Raw genomic sequence first — 21547 nt, 5'->3', positions numbered from 1 at the left:
CGAAACCTAGCAGAATAGACAGTCTACGTGATTATCTTTGACCGTGTGTTTACTTGTGTGTGGTGACAACACGACTTGCGGACTTGGCTGTCGTTGTGATGTCGCAGGAGCGTCGACGAGAGAAATGATTTCAATTTGCGAAAGGGGATTGTCCACTCTCCATAGTGTGCTAGGCCCAAGATGGACATCAAATATTACTATAAAAATGTACTGATTCAAATTCTTAAATGTATTGGATATCTAAAAAATATATTGAAATTGACGCCACTATTATAAAAAATATAATAAAAATAAAAACTCGTTTTGAGGTTAATTTTCAATATAAATAAGTGTCGGATTGTGAGATACTTCAATAACTTTTCTTTTCTTAATGTTTAAGATGTTCCTAATGTATTTTTATCCAACAGGGTATAAAAAACACACTTAATTCTTTAAATATCTATATTTTCTTCATCTTCATACACAATTAGTATCATCTAAAAATAGCAAAAGAGAGCATATACACGGTTTTAAATCTCGATCAGGGTAAAACCACAATTCACACAATGTTTTTAGTCGTAGTATGAAACGTTATTGATAAAAGTAAAATAAATCGAAGAAAAATCAAAACACATCCATTTTGTACGCAAGCACAACACCACAAGCAGCAAGCGAAGTGTCAGTCAGTCAGATTAAATTCAATGTTGTCAGTATAAAGAAAAATAATGACATGAAATTCATATATCGATTATTTTTTTAAATAACGGATAATTGATTTATATCTTAATCTTTTTTTTACCAGTACACATTATTTTTTATGTTTTTGTTTTAGTTGTACATATTTAAATAACAACTAGTAAAGTTTTTTTTATTGCTTAGATGGGTGGACGAGCTCACAGCCACCCTGGTGTTGCTAAGTGGTTACTCGAGCCCACATACATCTACAACGTAAATGCGCCATCCACCTTGAGATATAAGTTCTAAGGTCTCAAGTATAGTTACAAGTTAAAGTCCAATGGGTATGTCTTCGATGTTATTTTATGTGCATAAAATCCATTAAAATCGATTGATTAATGATAATACTTAAAATTATTTATTTATATGTTTTATTTATATACTCAAAATATTTACTTCATACGTAAAAGGTTTTGAAGCTGGCAATATTTTTCCCGCAAAAATAAAAATCCTTGTTTTTTCAATAGAGTTACTTTTTTTAAACTACTTATTGTAAACTGTAGTGGCGCTTATTTGCAAGAAAGTAAATGCATATTTATTTATGACACAATTAATGCACTAAGTATTTTTTCTGTAATCTATTGTCCGCTTTGGGCCTAAAATGGGCCATCCCCTTTGCGAACTTGAAAAATTAAAAATTCACGTGAAACAAATACGTTGAATTCAGAATTTTACGTACTGATAAATGTTTTGTTACATTTTCGGTGTTCGAACGGGAACAAAATTAAATGCGTTCTACAATATTTAGGAGAGATGGCGAGACATTTTGAGACGCATCAAGTCTGCCCCTTCCAACATTACATGATGATCACGACCACTCTGTCAACAGTGACACGATTGAGAAGAAGACAATATTAGCATTTGTCATTTGGTCAACGTCACGTTTGTGGGACGATACTGTTTTCATACAAATCAACTGAGAAATTCGCCTTAAGTTTTAGGTGGACAGCGAAGTTGATGTTGTGAAGAATAAGCATGTCCATATTAATTAAATACCAGACGTAAAATTTTTTCGGTTATATCTGACCAACAGTGACGCAATAATATGTTTCATTATAAAATTTATGGTTGCTATCCGGATCTCCATGTACAAACTTATGAACATTTTTGGTTGTAATTGTGCGTCGGATATTACCGTGTTTTAATTTATTTAGCTTTCATTCATATTTCTAAATGTCTACATTTTCGTTGCAATTACGAGTGCACGATTTCAATTGCATACAAAAATTCTGACGTGAATACAAAATAAAATAATTTCAAAACACTTTTGCTCTCGACAGTATAGGAACAAGTTGCCGAGTTTGAGTCATCGCAGTTTACTTGCGTAGCTAAGGACCGGAGTCGTGCAACGGTACTTATGCATACAGCAAAAATTATACACGTGTACATGTTTTTATACGATAGAGGCAATTACGCCTTCGTAACAAGTGCGCTTCTCGTGTGTACTGAACACAGGTTAATAGGACTTTTTTTTATTGCTACAAGTGGACAGACTAGCTCACAAGTGAAATAACTCTTTGAACTTCATCCTGTTAAAAATATGGTATCAAAGGACTGTTACTTCACGGCAGATATGAAGGCAATATGAGCGGAAGGTGGTGGTGGTGGTAGGTAGCACAGACACGTCCTTTTTTAACGCTGGGGAATCCATTTACGGATACCCGGTCGAGGGGGTAACGGACCGGGTTATGTCGGACTCCGGCGCCTCCTGAGAGGAAGAAGGGGAGAAGAGAAGAGCCGAGGTCACAGACACGTCCTACCACAAGTAAATAGTAGTCGGCGATCACATTCCGTTCGCAATACGCTGGTGACTTAATAATAACGAATAACATTTGCATTAATTATTTATTTTTTATTGCTAAAGTGTGTGGACGAGCTCACGGCTACCTGGTATTAAGGGGTTACCAGAGCCCATAGACATTTATAACGTTTTTTTTTTTTATTGCCCTTGTAGGCAGACGAGCATACGGCCCACCTGATGGTGAGTGGTTACCGTCGCCCCTGGACTTCAGCAATGCCAGGGGCAAAGCCAAGCCGCTGCCTACCGCTTAATACTCTCCACAAGCCTCGTTTGAAGAAGGACATGTCATAGCGCTCGGAAAACACCGTGGAGGGGAGCTCATTCCATAGCCAGATGGTACGTGGCAAAAAAGATCTCTGGAAACGCACTGTGGATGACCGCAGTGGCTTCAGGTGGTACCGCCACCTACCTTGAGATATGAGTTCTAAGGTTTCAGTTTTTACAGTACAACGGCTACCCCGCCCTTCAAACCGAAACGCATTATTGCTTCACGGCAGAAATAGGCAGGGCGGTGATACCTACCAGTGCGGAGTCACAGGACGTCTTGCCACCAATAAAAATTGTATCTATTAATATAACCGTAAGTACGTGTTTTATTATTACGAACTGGATGAGGAAGCAGAGGATCGTGCTCGGTGGCGAGCAATTGGAGGGGTCTATGTCCAGCAGTGGACTGCTGGAACTTTAGATGAGTACTACAACCAGTGAGCTTAGTGCGAATTGTTTAATTTCTCGATCGCGTAAAAGCTAATAATTCCACATAAGGCGGAGGACCGCATTATCTGGAAGGCATTGGGGAAGGCCTATGTCCAGCAGTGGGAGATAAAGGCTGATGATGATGATGATGATGATGATGATGATGATGATGATGATGATGTAAAAGCTAACTGAAATTTGTATGGAGTTGGAACAGCGCCCCTAGCGGCAAACGAAGGGAACCTGTTCTAACTCCATACAAATTTGAGTTTGTTTATTTATTTAAGGATTACCAACAGTAAGACTTAAAATAACATTGACATGTATAGAGCAATTGATAACTGCAACTCTAATAATTAGAGGCAATCAGAGCATGCATTACATTAATATATCAACAGAGATTTAACAATAATAATAATAATAATAAAACAGTTCTTCGTTTTTGGAAAATACACGCACACTTAAATTAGAACATCTTCAACAAAATAATAAGTTTCAACTACACGGGGCGTGCGAGAGAAACGGATTTTGCAAAATCGTTTAAAATTTATTTTCGATCGAATAGTCAACATGGCGTCGTATTTATTCACAGAGGCCATTAAAACGTAATATGCGAATGTTCTACGTGCTTTCGATAACCGTAGTGCCATAAATCACAAATTAATATTTAGCACAGTATTTTACACGTGATGTGAAATTGCACTTACCTCTTTGACAAACGAACGTGGAATGTGTTGGCGTTCGTAGCTGTAATTATTTAAGTGGCGATAGAATATTGATTTGAATAGTTTAATAGCTTTTCCTGTCCACGTACAGTGAAGAAAACAAACATTTTGTTGTTTAGGCATTAAAATTAAAATAGCCTAATAGGAATCGCGGACTAAGTCTTACTGGTGGTACGACCTCTTGTGAGTCCGCACGGGTAGGCACCACCACCCCGCCTATTTCTGCAGTGAAGCAGTAATGCGTTTCGGTTTGAAGGGTGGGGCAGCCGTTGTAACTATACTGACCTTAGAACTCATATCTCAAGGTGGGTGGCGCATTTACGTTGTAGATGTCTATGGGCTCCAGTAACCACTTAACATCAGGTGGTCTGTGAGTTCGTCCACTAATCTAATCAATAAAAATAAATAAAAGTTTGGTCCTTAAAAATGCATCTCTTCACCCCCCAGAATACTTACTATACTACAATACTATATACTAAAGAAGTACTGTGAGGCACAGAATTGACGCAGGATGGGTGAAATGTCGGCAGGTCACGGGCACCGCGTGTAACTCACACATTTCTCTTCCCCTATAAGGGGAGATATATAAGACGAAGAAGGGGCAGACCTAACAAAAAAGGATAGATTGCCTGAAAGACGATATGTGTAAGAAAGGAGTGAGCGAAGAAATGATATATGATAGAGGAGTATGGAAAAAGAAAACTTGTTGCGCCGACGAAGCGTCAGATAAAAAAAAGAATCATCAAAATCGATTCACCCAGTCAAGAGTTATGAGGTAACAAAGATAAAAAAAAAATACAATCGAATTGAGAACCTCCTCCTTTTTTTGAAGTCGGTTAAAAAATATTCTATTTCTTTAATTCTTATTTTTTGTCAGAAATCACAAAGACCTACAAATTGAGCTTAAGCTACGGAATTTCCAACCTCAAAACTCTAAAGAAACCTTGACACAGAAAGTCCTTATGTAAATAAACGTTTGTTATTACATTATTACGAAAGGCAGGAGAGTTTTTTTAACGAATTTACTTTCAGGACATGAACACCCGTGACCTCGACATCAGTTGTAAATAAACGAATGTAGGTCTCTAGTATGGCTGGTATTGTGATTTTTAATGAGGTTTGCTTAAAAGCGTCGAATGATTAATTTGGAGTTTTGCGAGTTCTCACAGCTTACTAATACTTTTTTTTTAAGGGATTTTACAACCTGGTAACTAAGACCTTTAAGTCATGTCTTATTTTAGTTTATATTCTTATTATTACGAAAAATGATGAAATAAAATGAAGATGATTAATTTGAGACATAAATCAACTGGGATGAAATCAAATGAAATGAGATGAGATGATATGGGATGAAATATAAATACATGCTATTATAAAGAATCCTGCTTGTATGAAACTATGCTAATTTTAATTTGGGTGAAATGCTTAGTTTGGGTGTGGTTGAACGTATTTTTTTGATACGTCAACTTTAGCGCAGTGTGCTTAGTGCGAGTTTTTTAACGTTCTCGATAGCGTAAAAGTTAACTCAAATTTTTATGGAGTTGGAACGTTTGCGTACGTTTGACGCTAAGGACGCTGTTCCAACTGCATACAAATTTGAGTTACATTTGACCTTGATTCCGTTTGGGACCTACCCGTGCGGACTCACATGACGTCCTACCACCAGTAACATTTACGAATTGCAATTTAATAACAAGATCTACAAATTATCTTCTATCGAGTGAATTTTTTTATTCGGAAGTTTTTAAAACATAATTTGGAGAATGGGATGGTGATTTGAAACTTCTTCTTCTAGTTACAATGGTGCCGCGTTAATGCTGTAAGGTTTCTTTTCCTACCTATGCTGATAGCCTTAAGAGGCTATTTCAGCTTCGCCCTAACATTTGTAGGTGAGCTCACGGGGCTCAAGTCGGAGAGTTGCTAACACTGACCCTAGCAAGAGCAGTGCTTCGCAGAATCTACCACTGGATCGGACACGCGACCCACTGAGAAGATCCGGCGAGAAACTCAGTGGGCTGTGTCTATGGGTTAATTCGCTCGTCGAGCCCTTCGTCGCAAGCGACGGGTTCGACGAGAACGGTGACCGCAGGTTACTTCGTTAAGTATTCTAAAGGTCAGAAATAATGTACTGACAATAAACCACACACAAGATTAGGTCGTAACAGTAGTTTTATTATGTCTACGACCTGCAAAAACCAAGGAGAAAATATTACGTCATCGACAAATTAACTTAATTATCCCGGGATACCGCTAGATCATCTCAAATTCTAAAGAGATAAATTTTAGCAACGCAATCTGAATATCTTAAGAGTATATATAAAAATGAATCTGTGTAATGTATGTACGCGCATAACTTCAGAACGACGGCAACAAATTGGATAATTCTTTTTTTATTACAGGTGGTAGGACCTCCTGTGCGTCCGCGCGGGTAGGTACCACCACCCCGCCTATTTCTGCCGTGAAGCAGCAATGCGTTTCGGTTTGAAGGGCGGGACAGCCGTTGTAACTATAGTGAGATCTTAGAACTTATATCTCAAGGTGGGTGGCGCATTTACGTTGTAGATGTCTATCGGCTTCAGTAACCACTTAACACCAGGTGGGCTGTGAGATCGTCCACCCATCTAAGCAAAAAAAAATATATTGTTGCTTTATAATTGTCAGGAGAAGGTTCTTAAAAAAAATATTGCGCGCAAAATTAAGAAAATTTAAGAATGTAACCACCAACATTAAATTTTCTTCAACATTAATTTGACAGAACGCGTGCTGCAAATATTGTAAAAGAGGATGTAAAAAAAACTGAATATTGTTTAAAACAAATGTATAAAAATAAAATTCAATAATAAATTATAGACCCCGAAGCGAAGTGAGGGCGGGTCGCTAGTTTTCTATAAGAATTAGCACATAACGGACGGATTTTGCATATATTATAATGAACGAATTCAGTAATGAAATGAGATACGAGAGTCTTTACGAAGGCTTTAAATGCGTACGGATGTGAGGGTCGTTGGCCCCGACCGGGTCAATGGACGAGTCGACGCAGGCATCAAACCTTGGACACACCTCCGAATAACGCGAAATTCATCATCATAATATACCAATTATCTATATTTAAAAGATCTTGGTCAATATTATGAAAAATGAAATTATATAATACTAGCGGCCCGCTCCGGCTGCGCTCGGGTCTTTAACAAAAATTTCAACGATATTTGACGTTGTTTTATTTTTTTAAATAAAAGAACACTTATTGCGGCATAAATATAATAGTTAGACATATTCTGCCGCGACACTTTTTGTAAATAATGTGTTCTACAAAGTCGTAGTGTATTATTTTATTCTATCATCAATAGTTTTCGCAGGGCACGCTATGTAAAGAATATTTTAGGTAATTTTTTTACACCTTGGGTTATATTATTGGAGTCTAAGTAAGGATACCTAATTTTTTCAAAAAAGATTATAGCCTATGTCACTCGGGAATAATATAGTTTCCAAACAGTGAAATAATTTTTCATATCGGTTCAGTAGTTTCGGAGCCTATTCAATACAAACAAACAAATCTTTCCTCTTTATAATATTAGTAAAGAATATAAATATAAATATTTGTTTATAAATATAAATATAAATATTTTATTAACAATCACGCCACGTTAACTGGTCCCGTGATAAGTTCGTAAAGAACTTGTGTTACAGGTACCAGATAACGGATATAAATGTAAGATTTTTATTATACACATACATATATTTAATATACATCCATAACCCCGGAAAAGACATTTATATTTATCATACAAATATCTTCCCTTGGCGGGATTCGAACCCGCGACCCCCTAGTGTAGTGACCATGTCACTTACCACTACACCAGACTACACCAGGAAAGAAGTATAGATGGATTTCGTTTGCCTATTATCCCGCTGGATGGCGCTGCTGTTAGTCTACCCGTCGATAGACATTTCTACCACGAAGCAACCCTGGGTTTCGGTTTTAAGGACAATCATACGAATTCAGGTTTAAAGATCAGAGAATTCTACTCCATGAGTCTACACTTACGCCTAGATATTATCACTCTGCCTATTTCTACCGTGCTTTTCCGGTGTAAAAGATGGACACGCCATTATAAAATAAAATTGAGATTTCAAACTTTTTTTTTTGTGTAGATCAGTGGACGACCTCACGTTCTACCTGTTCTATTTTATTGCTTAGATGGATGGACGAGCTCATAACCCACCAATGTTAAGTAGTTAATGGAGCCCATAGAGATCTACAGCATAAATGCCGCCACATAACTTGAAATATAAGTTCTAAGGACCCAATACAACGGCTGCCCCACCCTTCTAACCAAAGCGCAATACTGCTTCACAGCAAAAATAGTCAGGGTGGTGGTACCTACCCGCGCGGACTCACAAGATATCTTACCACCAGTAAAATATAATACAATTTAATAATACTATAATTATGCTTAGCAAAGTACTGATTAGAATTTGTGCCGTTCATTCATTGCGAAATTCAGGTCCACGACCCTGGTCAAATCAGCATCAGCTTAGTACCCTCTCCTCGACCATCTTCTCCATCCCAAGTTCTTCCTGCCCTCGCCCTCATAGTTCCTAGTTTTACATGTTGTCAGCACAAAACCATACTAATATATATTTATGTCGCGGCCATTAGTTCCAGTTTAGGATTAATTATTTAATATCCCTAAAACATTTGATTTTTGTCCATCTCTTATTCGCTTGTTAGATTACTAAATATATTTGTGTTAATGGAAAGAAGCGACATCTAGCGTTACGTAGAATAAAACATATAGTTATTAATTTCTCGTATAGATGTCACGACCGATGCTAGTTAAAGCGTCATCTGTTGGTATATTTTAAAAAGAATTAAATATTAAATTTTATATAATATTCGGCGAGAAACAATTAAGCACGCAATTGAGTCGTCTATTATCAAAGGTGGCAATCTGTGCATTTGGACAAAAAAATGTTATTGATATGTCAATACAGATTGATTTGAATATAATCTTCTCCTTCAAAGAATACGGTTCAAAACCTGCATTAAATAAAGGTTAATACTTAACCTGTTATTTATCTAAGATGTCGTTCAGAAGAGTTTTGTGACTGCCAATGGAATACAAAGTCAATAATTCGTTTTTCTGATTTACCAATAATTGTCCAAAAGTCACATTGCCGGCTTTGATAATAGTCGACTCAATTACCGATTGTAAGCACTAGTACTATTACGTTACATTATTATTATCCTAGTAGTTAAATGCTTAAAGGAATCTGTGTCATAACCGATACTTAGAAGATAAACGTTTTGAAATTACGATACCATTTGACCTACGAGACATTCTAAGTGGATCTTCGGCGGAAATAATCTATCCAGCTAGTTACTTACCGAAGCTCCGATAGTTTGCGGATCGGCCTTAAATTTCAACAAAAAAATCGGTTGTCTGTAAAGTCGGTTTACTGACGATAGTTTAACGTCATAAGAAACACTGATGGAATGGTTTCATTTTTCAATTATCGCAATTATCGTTGCTATAAACAACTGACACCACATTCACTTTTCACTGAACTTCATACTTGGCGAAAACATGTACGCCTCAGAGCGAGGTAACGCCGCATGAGTCATGTTTTTTCGTGCGTGCAGCCGGCTCCATCGAATTATAAGACGTTGTCACGTCAAAAATTCGTGAAAACAACAATAACAAATGAGAGCTAAAAAACCAAGCTCCCACTTAATAACTTCGTTCGCACGATTACTTTTTGCACTTTAATTTGCGCATTCCTTCTACAAATAGTTTTAGGTCGAACATTCGAATCTAAAGGCAATTCAGTTTTTTAGCCCTAATCGTAAACAACTCTTCATTATTGTCTTCTTCATTATCACAACTCTCGATTACTTCGTTCAAGCATCCATTAAGACAATGATCAAGACAATCCTAATGGCAAGCAGTCACCGTGGCTCATGTCACCGGACACCGTCCTCGTCGAACCCGTCGTTTGCGACGAAGGGCTCGACAAACGAATTAACCCACAGACATAGCCCACCGAGTTTCTCGCCGGATCTTCTCAGTGGGTCGCGTCTCAGATCCGGTGGTAGATTCTGCGAAGTACTGCTCTTGCTAGGGTCAGTGTTAGCAACACTCCGGTTTGAGCCCCACGAGCTCACCTGCACGTTAGGGCGAAGCTGATATAGCCTCTCAAGGCTACAGGGTACATGCAAGCGACTAACTAAAATCTTGCTTTATAGCCTATTGCGACACAAATTAATATTGATACAACCATCCTCGTTATTACTCTCGCAAATTGTCAATGTCGGTTCCGAAGGATGCATCGTCACAAGACTCCGATCTCACGTCTCAAAGTGTATTTTCAATGTACACCGTGAGCTCGTTTGCCCATTGGGACTAACAATCCTATTACCGTACATAAGTACTTACCATACATAAGTACCACTATCAAGTGTCATTACTGCGTAACAACAGCTATTTAGATTGCTTTGTGTTTACAGATATGGTGGACAATAATCGTCCAAGTCCAGAGCACGTGCTCCGTCACAGGGTCACCGAAGCCCAGAAATATTTAATTTATCGGGAGTCTCAACGGGTAACCTACATTGCAAGGTATTAAATGAACCCTATTATCACTCACAAGCGGACTTTTTGGCGGGAACGCGAGGAGTGAAATTGTGTGATTTGTTTTATTTTGTCTATTTAGTGTTTCTTCAGGTTTAAATGTGTAATAACGGTGGTTTATTAACTGTTCCGTGAAAATGCGTAACTTCTCAGGATCCTCCAAAAAGTCCACTGAAAAAGTCTTAGTAAATGACCACCATTTTATTGAGATCATATTTCATCCCATATAATCTCATATCATTTCATTTAATTTTATCCCAGTTGATTAATGTCTCAAATTAATCATCTTCATTTCATTTCACTCCATATTATATTTTTTCTTAAAATAAGAATATACATTAAAATTAGACATGACCTAAAGGTATAAGGAAGAAATAAATAAAGAAATAAATGTTTGCAGTTTCATTAAAGAAATTTACACAGGTAAATCTCACGACATGTTTCCATATTATTATTATATCAATTGAATGACGTAACAGATGATGGATGGATATTTCGAGAACTAAAATTAATGTTTATTTTTGGTTTTAAATTTAAGTGAGTTGTTTTTACGTTTAGTGGGAATTAATGGCCTTTACCAATGCAATCGTGGACGAGAGTTATCATTTAGCACATTTTTAAAAATATCAACTACACAACCGTTGGATATTTCTGAACGAATATGTATTTGAAGTCGTCGATGCACCGGTGTTCGAATCCCGCAGGTGGGTACCAATTTTTCTAATGAAATACGTACTCAACAAATGTTCACGATTGACTTCCACGGTGAAGGAATAACATCGTGTAATAAAAATCAAACCCGCAAAATTATAATTTGCGTAATTACTTCTGGTAGGACCTCTTGTGAGTCCGCCCGGGTAGGTACCACCATCCTGCCTATTCCTGCCGTGAAGCAGTAATGCGTTTCGGTTTGAAGGGTGGGGTAGCCGTTGTAACTATACTGAGATCTTAGAACTTATATCCCCATACACTAGACTGATCAGGTGAAAGACCTTACTGAAACCCCACTTAACGAGTGCGTGCGCCGGGCCTCGGTTCACAAACTAAGGAAAACATTTGTCAAGGCTTTAATAAGCAAGAATTCCACATGAGCACGACTACTCTGCCAGGAGCCACCGACTATGATGATGATGATAATGTACGATTGAGAAAACACTAGATATAATAAAATGGTTGAATTCAATTACCCCTGAAAAAAGGTAAAAAAGACACACGAATAAAATACAAAAACAATTTAACAAAAACAAATCCAACATTGTAGTTCTCAAATCCAAAAACGTACAGTAAATACCTACTTGGAAAATGAACATGAACTCTGACGGAGTTTTTAAATTTACCTACCAGAGAACTTAACCAATAACGTAATACAACCTTGTGCAAAATGATGTCTTCAAATCACAAATGACCGAGTAAACTATTGCTCGTTCAGAAATTGTCCAATTTCAAATTACCAAGTCGAACGAAAAATTATTGACTTCCTGACTATAGCTATGTATTTGGATTGACGTGTACACAGCTCACCCGACCAACTCGATTTTTAACACGCTTATATTTGCTTTTTTTTTTGGTCAGGAGGAAATCGCCGCCTTTCCTGGGGATGGCGGGCGGAGCATGTCGGAGTCGAACCGACTAAAACCTCCTGTCGCTCAACAACCAACGTCCTAACCTCGCATGAGACAGAACTCATGAAAAGGCAAAGGGGGAAAGTGAAGCGCTTATCACTCTCCCCCTCGGGACGCCAGACCGGCGGTCGTCGGCACCACGAACACCAGCCCTCTCGGTCGACAGGCTATCCGAAGCCCGCCTAGACACTTTTATTTGCTTGGTATCTATTTGTATGTAATGTCATTTGAACGTCATTTTCTCTCGTTCGTAAACGCTGGCTCTAAGGCTTGAAAGCTTAGGAAAAAAGTCATTTTCAAAAACTTTAAACTTCCGAGTAACTTAAAAATTGCCACACGCATCAAGGACCAACGAAACACAATAATTTTGATTTAATATCCTTGCTAGTGTGAAAACGATAAAAACGAAATGAAATTATTTGTTAATTTTTGCATTAAATTTAAAAGTTCCAATATCTTAAAATCTTCAATAAATGTTGTATTTGATTCTCAAGAACAATAAGAGTGGCCCTTCTGATACATGATAAATTAATATGGCTTGTGGCCTTTAAGTTACTAAAACTATGGTTATTTTGCTGTCGAAACATGTTTGTTTTAACCGACCTTCAAATATAGCGGCTCTCAATTCGATTGTAATAAAGTTTTGTTACAATAGAACTTCGTTCAAATGCAATTTGGATGATTTTTTTTTTATATTTTTTCTTTGAAAATTGATGCTTCTCATGTGGTACCATATAAATTTGTATCAAGATCGGAATCTGACCAGTTGTTGTTGAGTTACTTTTAATAATGCATATTTTAGGTGATCTAAGTGATGACTAGAGGTCGCAGCAGGTAGATTGATTTAAGATCGTCGACGTCAAACGTTGAGGATAATATGGATATGCCTCCAATATACTGGAGCTTCATATTTATTGTGATATGTATTCCGGAATTTTGAAATGAGCATGAATCTGTGTTTAAGGTGAAAAACATGTTAATAATATTAATCTATGCTACCAGTGCTAGCTAATGGTGAAAGAAATCAGTATTTTATTTTATACAAAAACACCTTGGAATAGTTACACCGTATTTTGTCCCTTTCTGTTGAATGAGAAATGACGTTTATCAGTATGAGACAAAACTTAGACAGGGCTTTTTGTTACTTTATCTCATAAATATAGAAATTGTATTCGATGAGGATTAAAAATAATTTTATTTCAATTTAAGAAAATAATTATTATGGATAAAATGGCATGTCCGTATTATAATATCTTGACGCAAGTATATAAAATCAATCTACCTACTCCGACCACTGGTGATGACATTCTCATATACTTTCATTGGAATAGGTTCTCATCTTGTTATTTCACAGACATACAGAGCGTTTCTAACTATGAAACTACAATAAATTATCCCAAGCGGAAACAATGATTGTTTGACAAGTATGTATTTCGCGAAATAAAGCACAAACCAGTAAATTTTACTAAAGCCTGTCTGCCTCTGCCTGTACTAAAACCAGCCTGTCTGTTCTTGCCGAGAAGCATTCATGGATCCGGATTGATGGTTGGAACAGCGGTTCCAAAATCCACTGACTGTCTGATATCTATTAGGACCGCACACTACAACACTTGGAGAAAGACTGAAAACCGAAGATAATGTGCCAATGCCTAAAATCCACTATCGGTGGTTTTAGAGATTCCAAGCACCGGTCACAGTTCTCGTCGAACCCGTCGAATGCGACGAAGGGTCCGTCGTGAAAATTAACTCAGAGACACAGTCCACTGAGTTTCTTATCGGATCTTCTCAGTGTCGCGATTCCGATCCGGTGGTAGAATCATTCGCGAAGCAGCTACTCTGGAGTTGTTAGGTCTTCTTTGGAGGCGCTCGGGCAGCTGTTAGCAAATCCCACCCCTCCTGGATGAGCCCTTGCTCGCCCACCTGTCCTGGTAAAAATTGCAAAGGCTTCCGGGTCACCAGTAATCTCTCAAACAAAAAAAAACCACCTATTCTTTTATTTTGGTCTCAGTAGTTTTTAACCATTACTAGGGCTAGAGTTAGCAAAGTCTCCACGCTGAGCCCCGTGAGCTCGCCTACACATCCAGTGAAACTAGCACAACCCCTCGAGGTTATTAGGATAGGCAGACCCGAAATTAGACGATTGTCTCTTACCAAAAGTCAGTACGCAATATTTATCGCCGGGTACTGTACAACTATGAGCAATATAAAAGTTGATGATCTTTTTTTCTTGATCAGACCGGTAGACGACTTCGCTAGCTAGCCGGTGTTAAGTAGTTACTGGAACCCATAGACTTCAACAACGCAAAGTCGCTACCCACCTTATGACATCAGTACAAGTTTTGGTTTTATAGTACTGCTACAGTGCTGTCGGAAGCCTATACTATTTCCGAAGTCCACTAGCAATCTCCAATACTTACGATCGGGTTGTTATCCAGAGAATTCCTTCCCGATCAGTCTATCTATCTGTATACCTAGTCAGGTCATAAATTCTGTCACGTGTTTAATGTAAAATAATTGAAACAAGTTTATTCATTATGTAACCATTCATATACCAAAATGAACTTAACAAAACATAGATTCTTATGACACTAAAGTTTATTCAAAATGACCTCCGTGATTTTGAATACAGGCCTTCAATCTGCGCGGCCAGTCGTCTATCGCAGCACGAACGAGGTCCATGTCAATATAGGCGGCTGCCTTAATCAAGGATGTCTTGAGTGACTCCAAATTGGGATGAGGCTTTGAGCACGCCTTTTCCTCCAAGTGTTGCCATATCTTGTAATCTAACGGATTCAAATCTGGACTGGAGGAGGGCCAGTCTTCGTGCCGGATGAAGTCGATTTCACGCGCCGCCAGCCAGTCTTGTGTGCTCTTCGCTCTATGAGCTGGCGCCGAATCTTGTTGGGATACCCAGTGCCTGTTATTGAACATGGTATGAGAAACAGGTTCCACAAGGTTCGTCAGGACTGTATTTTGATACACAACTGCATTCGTTTTTACACTTTTCTCACAAAAATGTACCTCTGTTAAGCCCCAATAAGAAACTCTAAACCATACCATGAGCGAGGATGAAAAATGACCTCGTTGGACACGCGGAATACGGTTGCTCGCTTCTTCACTACTGTGTGCGTACACCTTATCATTTTGTTTGTTGTAGCTCTCTTCTACGGTAAAAATTTTTTCATCCGAAAAAAGAATTTCCCGATATTTTTTTCCCGCGTACCGCTTCAACAAAGCGCGGCATCTCTTCAGTCTCAGGTCCATTAGACGAACATTCAAACGAAGTCCTGTTTTTCTTCGATATGCCCGAAGCCCTAAGTCTTCATTTAACACCCTTTTCACCGCGGTTCTGCTTAACCCCATCTGAAGGGCCAACAGTTTCTGCTTACGTTTGGGATTTCTTTGAATTCGCGCCTTCACAGCTTTTATCACTGCTGGAGTCCTAACAGACTGAGGGCGACCACTTCTTGACCTGTCATCTACACTAGAGTCTTCATTGTATCGTTTGATGGTACGATAAATGAATCTTTTGGTTATATTCAAATTTTTCAGTATGTTAAAAATTTGAATTGGCGCGTAACCGCAACGATGCAACGCAATAACTGCAACACGGTCTTCTTTAAGCGTCGACTCCATATTTAAAAATGAGTAAAATTCTAAAAGTATACATTTTTATTTTCATGAACAATTCGAAATTCGAATTCAATAAACTTTTTTGTGGCCAGCATTCTAAAAGAAAAGTTTTTACTGTGTGTCAATACTTATGACCTGACTAGGTATATAAAAATGAATTGCTGTTCGTTAGTCTCGCTAAAACTCGAGAACGGCTGGACCGATTTGGCTAATTTTGGTCTTGAATTATTTGTGGAAGTCCAGAGAAGGTTTAAAAAGGTAGATAAATATGAAAATGGTCGGAATTAAATAAAAATAACAAAATTCGTTTTTTCTTTGATGTTTCCCCCGTCGGATGGATTCCTTTTGTTTGTTTTAAGTTTATTTTATATAGAAGTTTAGGTCTTTTATTTATCGATTGAGGCACTCGGAAGTCTGCCGGGTCAGCTAGTAACTTGATAAAAAAATATATAATTCTAACGTAAGTAAATATTCCATTATAATAAAACTTTCGTTACACAGCCCTAATATGCTGTCATCATGAAATGTCAGTTGCAGCGGACATGAATAGAATACAATAGGTGCTTGTTTGTCCGTGTTTTTGTTTGTGTCTGTCACATTGCACTGCAGGCCGACTTAATGATACATGGCAAAAATAAACATTGATGATCTGTATCCTCTGTTATGAGGTTACAAACACAAGCTTGTACAGCTAGGTACATCCACTATGCCTATATAGATGCCTAGAATGCCTTAGAATGCCTAAGCAGTAATGCGTTCCGGTTTAAAAGGTGAATTAACCGTTGTCCTTTTAACTGAGACTTAAAATTCATGTCTCAAGGTAGCATTTACGTTGTTAAAGTTCCACCGGCAAACACTTAACACCAGGTGGGGTGTGAGCTCCAGAATTTGTCTAAGCAAAAACAGACCCTTTAAAAAATCAAGAATGCAGGTGTTTTAAAGTCTCAGTTCCGACCTCTTCCCGCGCGACTAAAACATTACACCTAGTTTAATCCTGAGACTTCTAAAGGCTGTGTTTAATTATATTTTATTCTTCTTCTTCTTCTTCTCAGTCGAACGCTCTTTTTTTATTATTGCTTAGTTGGGTGGACGAGCTCACAGTCCACCTGGTGTTAGGTGGTTACTGGAGCCCATAGACATCCACAACGTAAATGCGTCACCCACCTTGAGATATAAGTTCTAAGGTCTCAGTATAGTTACAACGGCTGCCCTACCCTTCAACCGAAACGCATTACTGCTTCACGGCAGAAATAGGCAGGGTGGTGATACCCACTCGGGACTCACAAGAGGTCCTACCACCAGTAATAGCTCTTGTCAGAGCGGTCGTGGTTTCGATGAAGATGTACATTCAGTAACACCCGTTAGGTCGCCCATGCTGCCGAGGACCGCCGTCCACGCTATGAGCGTGTGTGGCGGTTCTAAGCGTTTCGAGCACATTCGACCATAATGGACTCAGTTGCCTTCTTCATTAGGTCAGTCCAGTGGGTTGGTGATCTGCCGCGTGGTCTCCTGTCTTCCTCCCGGCCTTGGACTACCAATCTTGGACTACGAGTCCTCTTTTCTGGAGATGTGACCGAAGACCAGAGATTTTAGACCTTTAATTTTATTAGGGCGTATTAAAACCCGAACTACCACTGTGTGGTGCTCGTTACGTAAGTACCTACATAAAGCATACTTTGACTTAGACGAGCTAGATAAAATATTTTATTACCTTCAAAGGCAGACAAGCAATAATACTCCCTTTTAAAGTGCGTCGTGTAGAACATTAACCAATGCTAGGCCCATAGCTGAATTGCCTACCAATGAGGACTCACTTTAACTAAACATCATTTGAAAAATAACTAGTAAGAGTGTCCTAGGAACACCATGTAAAAGATATTCCAGAACTTAGTACCAGAACTGGTCACGCACTGTTAATTAGCGTAGGAATTCCGGGAAGTAAGAATTAACTCCGGTGGCGGTGCGATTGTAAAATGATGGAATTTGTTTGTAATTCAAATTCGTAATATAATATCTAACATATCAAGAGCACACTAGGATGTAAACCGGTTCGAAGAAAACCGGAGAATAACCGTTTTTTATACATACCGATAAACACCGGCTTTTATTTAAGAATACCGGTTTTTATACATACCGATAAACACCGGTTTTTATTTAAGAATGCCGGTTTTTAATTACGCGTTACATTCACAGCTCACACCAGTGCTACCAGATCAAATATACAAGCTACGTAAAAAAAACCGTGTTTCAGACTCAAATTACCGTGCATAACATTTAAAAACTACAGTGCAATAACCACAATATGGTTGGTAGACTTTTAGCGTACGAAATGAGGACCGTGACCCAAATATCCACGTATCTGCACCCAACACTCAGAAATGGCTTTCGCCAACCAGAGCACATGTTGTCTGCAAAAGAGAGGGTGCGTCGTGAACTGGGAAATCTTCTTAAAGAATTTTAAACTCTCGCTATAACATCGGAACAGCCAGAAGAAACCACAAGCAATTTTAAAAAGCCTGGTATTCTGGATTTTTTGCAAAAACGGGATATTCTGAACGCCACGGCGCGGCGGCCGCAGTGAATATATGTAAAGAAAGTTATTCTATTCTTTAATTTGATTCTTTAATTTGAATTATGTCACGCATGCGCTGTCGACATGTGCCGGAACGTCCGCGCATGTGCTGTAAAGTCGAAAAGCCTTGACAGATAAACAATATGTCATTGTGTAAAATTTTATAAAAAATAATTTCTATTTAGATAGTTACAAGATTATAAAATAAACTTTAAATGTCGTTTCTTTGTTCTTTCGGAGCAACACATTGAAATTTTATTTTAATAAAACGACATTACCTAATAATCTTATATATATTGAGACTGAAGCCGCCACAGGAAACCACATCGAAATTGCTGGCACTTTTTGGATGAGCAATACTCATTTAAGGCCTTTAAACAAAATAGCATTTAAATGCCTATCAGTCCCAGCAACTTCTGTGCCTTCCGAACGTACCTATGTTTTCGACGTCGGGGTACGTGCTAACATCCAGAAGGAGAGGAGGAGGAGCTTCTGGGTGACGCAGTGGACCAACTATGCTTCTTGCATAAAAATTTTGATTTAATACAATAGTATTAAATCAAAAATAAAAAGCTTTTTATTATTGGATAATATAAATATGATCATTAAAAGCCTATATAAAATATGCTCACCCAATTAATTGTATGAAGAAAACTCTTCGTTTGCGCATAATTTGTTTTATTTAGTGATTATTTAGCCTTTATGGAAAAAACCTAAAAATACCTTAAAAAAAACGTTTTTTTTTCAAAAAATCGGTTTTTTCTGGCTCCGGTTTATTACCGGTTTTTTGAAAAAACTTGTAACCTGCTCACATCGCTAGAGCACACTGTATGAAACACAAATTCAACTAACTAATTTATTTCTAACTAGCGGCCCGCCCCGGCTTCGCTTGGGTAGTAGCGCACGCGATGTAAAGAATTTTAGGTATTTTTTTTACACATTGGGTTACATACATTATTGGAGTTTCAGTAAGGATCCCTAATTTTTTTTTAAAATATAATAAATATAGCCTATGTCACCCGGGGATCAACAGTGAGAGAATTTGTTAAATCAGTACAGTTACTAGTTTCGGAACCAATTCAATACAAACAAACAAACAAATCTTTTCTCTTTATAATATTATATTAATTATATTTTTAATTAACGCAAATATGACTGTCGTGTATTGATAAGAAACACATAAATCAATGCGCATGATACAAATTGTAATTCTATTTTCAGGTTAACGTTTGACCTACGACAAACAGAAGGACAATCACGCGATCATGCGATAATGCAGCTCACAAACACTTGTATTTGAGTCAAATGTTGAGACAGCCTACACGGGCTCGTACTGCTATCCTGTCTATCTCAAACAAGAATCTAAGAGCTTTTTTTTTAATGGATTTTATGACCTGCTAATTAAGACCTTTAAGTCATGTCTTATTTTAATTTATATTCTTATTTTTATGAAAAATGATAAAATGGAGTGAAATGAAATGAAGATGATTAATTTGAGACATTAATCAACTGGGATGAAATTAAATGAAATAAGTTGATATGGGATGAAATATAATCGGAGTAAAATGGTGGTCATGTACTGAGATTTTTTCAGTGGACTTTTTGGAGGAACCCGAGAAGTTACGTCCAGCACCTTTGTTTCATTTTCTCACATTTGTGTACTTTCACAGATATTAAACAGTTAATAAACCACGGTTATTACACATTTAATCCTGAAGAAACACGAAATAGACAAAATAAAACAAATCACACAACTTCACTCCTCGCGTTCCCGCCAAAAAGTCCGAATCTAAGAGCTATTATATAATATATACAAACTTCCCTCAATACTTTTACAAAATAAATTATGTTTACAATATTTCCTATGGTGTTCCGCGAGTCGTAGACATAATTAAAACTACTTATAGACAATAGATAAACAATTCACGTTTATTATTTCAGATATTTCGATTACTGCACAGATTGTGTAATCACGGGCGACTCTTATACGATAGCTAAGTTTGAAAGTTTTCCAACATAAAGCTTCTTCTCCACTCAGGTTTATCATGCGTCATTTTTATTCACACCCTTCTCTCCATATCCTGTTCCACATAGCACATCTAAATCTTTTAAGACGCCCTCTCATATTATCGTCTGCTTTCCTCAAAGTTTTCCAACTCAAATAATATACTAATACCATTTAAATCATAGTTAAAGAAAATTGATTCCATAGATGAAAACTCAAGAAAATTCATACCCGATCCTGTAGACCGAATGGTAAACAGTCGACGTCGCCCAAAGCACTTCATTACGGATCCTCCCGATCCATTAACGGTGCTTTTAGGCACCACAAGCACCGGTCACCGTCCTCGCCGAACCCGTCGCTTGCGACGAAGAGCTCGACGAGCGAATTAACCCATAGACACAGCCCACTGAATTTCTCGCCGGATCTTCTCAGTGGGTCGCGTTTCCGATCCGGTGGTAGATTTTGCGTAGCACTGGTGTTGCTAGGGTCAGTGTTAGCATCACTCCGGCTTGAGCCCCGTGAGCTCACCTACACACGTTAGGGCGAAGCTGAACAAGCCTCTCAAGGCTATCAGCATAGGTAGGAAAAATAAATAAAGAAGTTTCACTTCAAAATCAAAAAACAAGAAAATATTTTCTCGAATAGCATTTTCTTCAGTTTTCACGAGTCATCGGTACAATTTCAATTACTTTTACGGTTTATCCTCCCGGTTATTATTTACGTTAGTCGTCTGCAACCACGAATATTGTATAGAATTTGACCAAATGTAAGAAAAAATAAATGACTTAAAATGCAAATAATATAAATGATTTTAAAATCACATACAGATACTTCAATTTGCTTTATGTCTATAGAATGTTCCGCTGTTTTTTTTCGCAAGGCATTCATTCGTAAAGAAATTAGATAATAGAATTAAATTCGTAAAGAATTAAATTCATGAAGGTCTGAGCAGCCTAAAAATCAAATTAACATTTCGATCTCAAAGCTCAAAGGGCAACGCCAATCATATTGAATGTCTATGTAATTGTGTTAACTCTCCCATATTATTATTATTTTCTTCACGTCTTGAATTATTTTTGTCACTCACGAACAAAAAGGCAGAGTTAAAAAAAAAACGTCTCTGCACTATGTTGCAACCGGCTCTTGT

The 21547-nt window shown here is 37.8% G+C and overlaps 2 protein-coding genes across 3 annotated transcripts in view; both read right to left on the bottom strand.

The window, feature by feature from the left end:
* Nucleotides 1-21547, bottom strand: part of NimB (nimrod B) — a 660573-nt gene that overhangs the window by 324186 nt on the left and 314840 nt on the right. The gene's annotated exons all lie outside the window — the stretch shown is intronic.
* Nucleotides 1-21547, bottom strand: part of LOC692400 (ecdysteroid-inducible angiotensin-converting enzyme-related gene product) — a 73316-nt gene that overhangs the window by 31472 nt on the left and 20297 nt on the right. The window lies entirely within an intron of this gene.

Source organism: Bombyx mori, chromosome 9, assembly GCF_030269925.1.
Source record: "Bombyx mori chromosome 9, ASM3026992v2".
Classification (NCBI taxonomy): Eukaryota; Metazoa; Arthropoda; class Insecta; order Lepidoptera; family Bombycidae; genus Bombyx; species Bombyx mori.
Note: the sequence above shows the minus strand (reverse complement) of the source record. Positions and strands in the feature narration are given on the sequence as shown.